An 8,216-nucleotide genomic window follows, 5' to 3' on the forward strand; every position below is an offset into this window, starting at 1 on the left:
TGTGACTAAGCATAGAGCCAAATGCTTCCACAGATGCTTTAGTGACAGAGACATATGGATGTGTACACTGAGGCCCCCCGAGCAGCATCAGTCAGTCAGCCTGCAGCTCACTAACCTGCCCAACAGATGTTCTGCTGCATGTCTGTTTATGGTGTTTTATGAGCGCTCTATGTCCTTATTATAGTCTCACACACACTCTAAAGTATAATTCATGCTTTTGTCCAGTAGTGGTCAGCAGTGTTTTACACAAGAGACCAGCCTCACTTGTCATTTGTTTTATTTGTGGGCTTATTAAAATGTAATTCAGGACTCAAGTAATATACATTCCTTTTCACCTTGAAAAAAATTCAAACAAGTCTATTAATCCTTATTAAACAAAAGAATAATCAAGATGTCAAAAAAGGTATATCAGAAATGTTACCTTCAGTGTGCAGAAAAACATTTCAGCAATACAGTATAATGAATGAAATGAGTCTGTAATTGTCGTTAGAAATTTTTGGACATACACTTTTGGATTAATCATATTTGCAGAGTAGCTGCTGTAGTTCTGGGTATATTTATTTTTTACTGTCATTATTAGAGCTGAAATGATGCATTGATTGTCATCGATCGACAGGAAATTAATTGGCAACTATTTTGATAATCAATTAACTGTTTGTCATTTTTCAAGCAAAAATGCCAAATATTTGCTGGTTCCCAGCTTCTCAACTGAAAAGATTTGCTGCTTTTCTTTTGTCATTTATAATAGTAAACTGAAGATGCCATCAGGTCAGTTTTAACTATTTTCTGACATTTTATAGACAAAACAATTAATCGAGAAAATTATTAATTGATAAGGAATATAATGGTTAATTGTAGCCCTCGTTACGTAAGCTAAATCACAATTTGATAGTAAATACATGTATGTTTTTTCTGTTGCATTGTAAATTCGTCTTATGTGATGCTATACTGTTAGCAGGATAAATTATAGATAACAGTATCTAACTTGGCTGATTTCAATCAGCCCATTGGCTTTGAGGAAGGACGTACTGAAGCCAGAAAAAAAGAGAGAGTAATCTTGGAAGCAGCCTGATGTAGTTTGTGCCATAAAATGTGAAAAGAATGCATCTCTCAGTGTTTCATAACAATTAAATCATAGCCTTAATAGTATATCACAGTTGCTTTTGAAGTGAGATGCAGGGATTCAGTAGACCTCAAGAGGATTGAAATCTGATGCCATATTAACTTTAACAAGTGGTTGCTCTTATACTGTATTTGTGTGCCTCCGATATGAAAAGCAAATGCTGATTTTTTTCCCTCCTCTCTTGTTGGCACTGACGTCAACAGTCAGCTGTGATACATTTCACCTTTACAAAGCAATCAACAGCCTCACTTGATCCAAGCAAGATGTTGTATATGATGAGTAATATCTCATGCATAAAATGGCATTAAAATTACAGTATAACACTTTAAACGGTTGAAAAATAAAGTTCTGAAGTGAATTACTGTATTTAGATACACCTAATTTATAGCTTCAGTCACTTTTTGACTGCATATGGTATATCTGGGCCTTCCAGTAGAGAAAACGGAATGAAGTTCCCTCTATGGTTCCCTTCCAGCGGAGAAAACGTCATGAAGTGCCCCCTAGGATGCCCTTCCAGTAAAGAAAACGTGATGAAGTGTCCCCTAGGGTGCCCTTCGTATAGAGAAAACATAATTAAGTGCCCTCTTTGGTGCCCTTCCAGTAAAGAAAATGTGATGAAGTGCCCTCTAGTGTGCCATGAAATGGAGAAAACATGATTAAGTGGCCTGTAGGATGCCGTTCAAGTGGAGAAAACACGATAAAGGGCCCAGGTGCCCTATCTTTTGAGAAAATGTGATGAAGTGCCCCCTAAGTGTGCCCTTCCAGTGGAGAAAACATAATATGGAGAAAACATAATTAAGTGCCCTTTTTGGTGCCCTTCCAGTAAAGAAAATGTGATGAAGTGCCCTCTATAGGGTGCCCTTCCAGGAAAGAAAACTCTACTGTCATGTCATTATAAAAATGTGACTTGAATTCAAATACCAGGACTGAGAGAAGTCAACTTCGCCGCCTTCACCGTTTCTTTTTGTCTCTATTCTTCTATGAAGCAGCAGATGTGAATGACACATACGTTGCGTTGGCATGAGGGCTTTAGGCCTCAAAGTCACTTTCATTCTCCGCACTGCTCCTCAGACAAGAATCACTTGTCATGTTCAGTGGTCATCAGTGGAGTCTGTGAACAGCCCACCTAAATGGTGGATCTGTGGGGGATAAATAAGGGAATAGCGAAGCGCCACCCTTCGTCTTGATCAGTGTACTGAACTGCAGCAGTGTCTGGATGTTGTTTCACCCCAGAGAGTGAAATAATTGAATGTTAAGGTCATCTAATGTCCATGTTACTTTCTGACTATTCTCACACAATATGTGCACTGCCATTAAAAGCACTTAGTGTCACCGTTAAACACATTAAATCGTGCTGTTGAACCCAATTCAGCTGCAGGTTACATGTATGGTTGCCATGGTTTCACATCACTCTCTACACAGGTGTACATTACTGCCAGAAATAGAGCTCCTTATTGGTACGCCTGATTAAAATACACCTATGTACATAATGTCACTCTTTATTTCGTCACATTATTTCACCAATAAAAAGAATGACTGTTTTGCATTGCTGATTTTCATCAGCGGCGTCCACTTCCCCCTTTTTTGTGTAAACTAACTGAGGCAATTTACACTTGCACAGGGTCTAAAATAACATGCATCTAAATAATAATAATACACCTAATCAAATAATATTCCAAGCAAAAGGACAGTTACAGTGTTGAAATTAAGTAAAAATCTTCATTTAAAGCTCCCTGCTCACCCTTATGACACTGAAATCAGTCTCTAAACATTTTTTTCTCCCGTGCATCACGCCGTCTCTCAGCTTCACTTGTGAACGCTATTAATACCACAGTGCGTGCTAATTGAGCTGGAGATGCGGTGCCTGCTAATTTTTGACTCTTGATATGTTCTGTATGGCATCACAGAGCCGTTTAGCCTCTCTGGATGGGATGAAATGCATTGTGGGTGAAAGTCTGTCGACAGCATCTTTTTAGCAAGAAAGAACAAGGAGTTCAATTACTGCGGCGGAGAGGAAAATCTGTGTGTGTGTGTGTGTGTGTGTGTGTGTGTGTGCGAAAGGAAGACAGAGAGGGCATATTTAGTCAGTTATTGTTTTTTCGATTTGTGATAACTTTCACAGAGTTAATCCCATTGCGACCAATATAAAAACTTTCTGTGCAGTGCTTGGCAACACAAAGTATTTCAGCCTGCCAGCCAGCTGATCAGTACAGTCTACTCCCAAATGATTAATACTACTGTAGATATTGAGGTTTGACTGTTTCTGTAACACTTTTCACTAATAAATCACTAATTACATTTATTGGATTTACCCAAAATCAGATTAGCTGATATGACACTAGGTTTAGAGAAAAGGTGAGAAGCAATATTTGCATCAATCCTGAATGATCCAGAAAAATATGACAATACAGATTCACTGCACATTATCATACCCACATTATGCCTAAGCTTAATATCTGTAGGGTTGATGATTTACCAAAGGGAAAGGCAACAGCTCACTAATAATACAATGAAGGTACAGCTATGCCTTCAGAAGCAATTTGGGGTTAAGTGTCTTGCTCAAGGACACATCGACATGTGACCGGAATAGCCGGGGATTGAACCACCGACCTTCCGATTGGTGGACGACCCGCTCTACCCTCTGAACCACTTTGGCCTTTAGGTGTAGGTCAGGGCGAGTCTTTAAAATGTGTTTAACAACACCTGATGGATTGGCTGCTTATTTAACTGTTGGTAACCATGGAGATGATTGATAGTGTTTCTGTCAGCCCTCTGTTTGATCGTTGCACACAAGAGGTCAGTGTCAGGTCCACCCACATGAACTGAAACAAGCACCACAGCTCAAAATGCAAAGTTTTCAAAATGTTGTATATATATATATATATATATATATATATATATCAGGATTACAATGGAAGAAAGGAGTAAAGACACTTACTCAAGTACTGTACTTAAGTACAAATACTTGCACTTTACTTGAGTATTTTCATTACTTTTTACTAGTATACCACTACATTTCAGAGGGACATATTGTACTTTTTACTCTACATTTATTTTACAGCTATAGATACTAGTTATGTTTCAGATTAAGAATTTACATTAAAAGAATATATAAAATATGATGCATTATTGTAGATTAAAATTAGCTCCACATTAACCAACTGAGTTAAAAACACTGACCACTTACATATTGTAAGTACATTTTCTGTAAAATATATAGGAGCTATAATGTGGAACAATGTCAATCAGCTCCCAGGTCAGTCCCGGTCAGTGTTTAAAAAACAGCTTAAAAATGTTTTACATAATACTAGAACTGGCATTTAGTTAAGGTTTAGTCTTACTTTTTTCTTTGAGTTATTTAGTTTTTTTTATTATGATTTTTTAGTTTTATATTACTTTTCTTATCTGTGTGAGACTTTTCTTTTACAAAATGTGCCTGCATGTTTTGAAACTAATAATTTTTATTCAAAATAGTAATCAGTTTTTTTTTAGTGGATTGTTTTAATCAAAACTGGGGGAGACCCGTGATAAGCCTTTAAGACTTTTGACCTCCCATGCATATTCTGTTATCATTTATATTGTTTGATTAAATGTATGTGCTATTAAATAAATTCATCAATAATTATCCCATAATGTAATATGCATTTTAATTCATTGAAAGGATAGCCCCTTGAGATGTACCATCTTATTTTCAAGGGGGTCCTATAGACAAATACAAAATTATAAAACACAAACAAAAACAGCATTACATAACATACACTGCAAATACACACAGATACAGCTCGCTGCTCTCCCACCCACACCCCCGGCCCTCAGCTGTTTTAGACAACAATGACAATGACCCAGAAAATAAATCAATTACATCAGCATAAAGAGCAATTGAAGCGCTTTATCTTCAGTTTTAAATTATGCACAAATTAAAAACATGAACAGGTTGATTTAAGATGAGAAAATAAAGATGTCATGAAGCAGTGGAAAGAGGTAATGGACGAGGAAGATTATTCCAATCAAAAGGATAATAAATAATAACACTGACAGGTTCCATTCTGCATAACGAGTACTTTTACTTTGATACCTGAAGTACATGCTGCTAATATACTTCAGTAAAATGTTGAATGAAGGACTTGTACTTGTAATGGAGTATTTTCGTAGTGTGATTAGAATACTTCTTCCACCACTGAGTGCCGGTCATGACATGTTACATAAATCGGCTCTCATGTTCTGAGATATTGACAGCAGCACTGCTTCTTACTGAACACAAACCAATACAGAGTTAAGTTGCCTACTGGCTGCAAATTACAAGTAAATATAGAGTGGAAGAGACAGTTTGAGCAGATAATTAATTATTGCGTATAAGTGTCTGGAAGCTTGGCTCTTGCTGAAGCTTGATCTGCTCATTTAAAAATGGATAGAACAGCATTTAAAATTAGTTTTTTTGCAGGGTCAGTTTTTTTCTTTGAAAAACTTGCAATGGATGTGCCAACCAATCAAAAGGCAATACACTCTGTGGAGTACTTCATTTAAAAAAAGCAGTGATGGAAGAAGTATTCAGGTCCTATACTTAAAAGTAGAAATACCGTAATGTAAAAATACTCTGTGGCAAGTAAAATCCTACATTTAAATTTTTACTTAAAGGGACTGTTTGTAACTTTCTAAGCGTATAAATGTAGCGGGTCGGCACACATGCGCGCTCGCATATGTGCGCTCGCGTGTGGCCGTTGTCTCGTCTCCTCTGCCTGCTCGCCTTCACTCAGACAGCGCGCGCGTACTCGCTCCACCTCTAGACGCGAACGCGCGCCCACTCCACAATGCAGAAGAGTTAGTTTAGCTCTGAGAATATCCAGTGAATGTACAGTGGACGTTTGTGCAGAAATAAATGCTGCAGCTCCTCCAGACCAACAGAGGTTTCCCGTGGGAAACGGGGCTCCGCAGAGAGAAACGTTACCGTCTCGTTACCGTCTCGTTACCGACCGGTTGGCGGTGTCTTCCTGCTCTCTCCGGCTGCGGGCGGAGGGAGACAAGTTTTTCGCTGTGGAGCCCCGCTGCTGAAGCCTGCGCTGAGGCAGGAGAAGCAAACACAGTATCAGCATTGATTCATGGAGAGACCTTCGTCTGGTCTGCTAACATTACTGCCAAGCAGCTGAAATATATAGTGATATTGTGGTTTTAGCTGACGTCTGTCGCCTCACTGTTTTGAGCGATGCTCGTTCATGTCTATGTAGAGCGAGCAAGCGCGAGCTCGACGCTGACTTTCGTTGATTTCACGGCCACAGGTGTCGCTGTTAAGAAGCATTTCTGAAAGTTACAAATAGTCCCTTTAAGTAAAAGTACAAAGTATTATCAATATGTAAAAAAAGTAAAAGTACTTATTATGGAGCTGAGCAGTCCCCGTCATGCATAAACCTGTAAGAAGGCTGTTTGTACCGCTATGCGTGGGTTGTTACCCAGCTCAATCTGAACATGTACTAGCATTGTTTTTAGCATTTCATCATGAAATAGCCATTTGAATAAAGGCTTTTATTTTATTTTTGCCAGAAGAGTGCCTTGTACTCCCCCTTTTTTTAATCTTTGTGTAAAAAGAGCACCTTCATCACACTGATTTGAACTTCCGAGCACTCCGAGGATTTTTCCATTTCCTGTGAGAAGCATTTTGATGTTGTGAACTAGTGTAGGTGGTCTAATTTTAGCTAATATTGGGACGTTTAATCTGTACCAATAGTACAGAGATTTTCTGTAGAATCTCAATCTGCAAAGTGACTATAGCTGTGAAATAAATATAGTGGAGTAAAAAGTAGTTTAAAATTTTCAAAGAGTTATCAGCCCTGGTACAAAATTTGTATGTAGTATAATTTATGAATATCAAATCAACAATCTCTGGAAAATGAGATCAATTTTCTGACTAATGATGACTGAAAGAAACTACTGCATGTACTATAATTAGGAGAGTTGAATTTTATAGGTTGGACATGTATATTTACAGCGCAGTGCTCAGTATGCCGAATGACTTCTTAAATTCCCACTCCTGCTCTGAGGAGACTCTCTCTGGCTGCAGCTTTTTAATGAAAGCTATAGCCCAATGTGTGTCAGCTGCAATCTTCAATATGTAAAGCAAAACTCTTAAAAGAGCAGAGATCCAAAAATAGCACGCACACATCCCGAGGAATCTCCACAGTTTTAGGTTGAAATGCAGACTGCAGCTGAAAGAGTGAATTAAATTACAGAGTTAGTGGGGAAAGAACAATAAGGAGCCGAAATATTAGCAGCAAAGGAAAATGTCTCGCTTTACATGCACAGTAATAACAGCTGCAGGAAGGGGGTTGGGGGCTCTATGGGAACCTTCAAAGAGTAGGTTTTAGACACTCACAGAAGGTTACTTACATATAAGATTATCCGTCAAAGAAACTATGACAGTTATGACCAATATACAGCCATATATAGCACACATTAGCATTTCTTTGAATCGCTTAAGACCTGGAGTGCCATTATCAAAGTCACCCATGTATCATTCATCTTGAAACGTAGATCATGTGTTACAACAGCTCACATCAACATGCACCAATATGAGCCAAATGCACATATGCTTTTGTATAATACTTTGCCCTGGACTACATATTATAAATAATATTTTTTTGAAATGGCTGTATTTTGGGAATTTGTGGTGCCTGTACTTGGTCCACTTTCCCTGAATGGGTTTATAATGATGCATATCAGCTCAGTGTGGCACTGTATCATTATAAGTCTGCAATGCCAGTTTGCTTTAACATCTCCCCTAATGTTTAAATTGAGACACACATTAAATAGTTATTGTGGGTGCATTGCAGAACTCTGTAATAAAAAAAATATTACCAAGTTACACTGTAGACAGCTTGCTCTTTATTCTGCTATAATTTAAGAAATGGCAGGCTGAAGATGGATAATATGACTGAAGTGAGGGCTAAGAGGATAAAATGTATTTGAGCATTAGAGGCCTGCCCTTTGAACTACCTTTTATCTTGTAGATGGGAATAATATGTCTTTTATTTAACACCATTTCAAGGGGGGGAAAAAAACTAAAAGTGTTTACCATCAGGTGAGTGTGTGTGCGAGGCAGCGA

The sequence above is a fragment of the Sebastes umbrosus genome, chromosome 7 (genome assembly GCF_015220745.1).
Source record: "Sebastes umbrosus isolate fSebUmb1 chromosome 7, fSebUmb1.pri, whole genome shotgun sequence".
NCBI classification, from domain to species: domain Eukaryota; kingdom Metazoa; phylum Chordata; class Actinopteri; order Perciformes; family Sebastidae; genus Sebastes; species Sebastes umbrosus.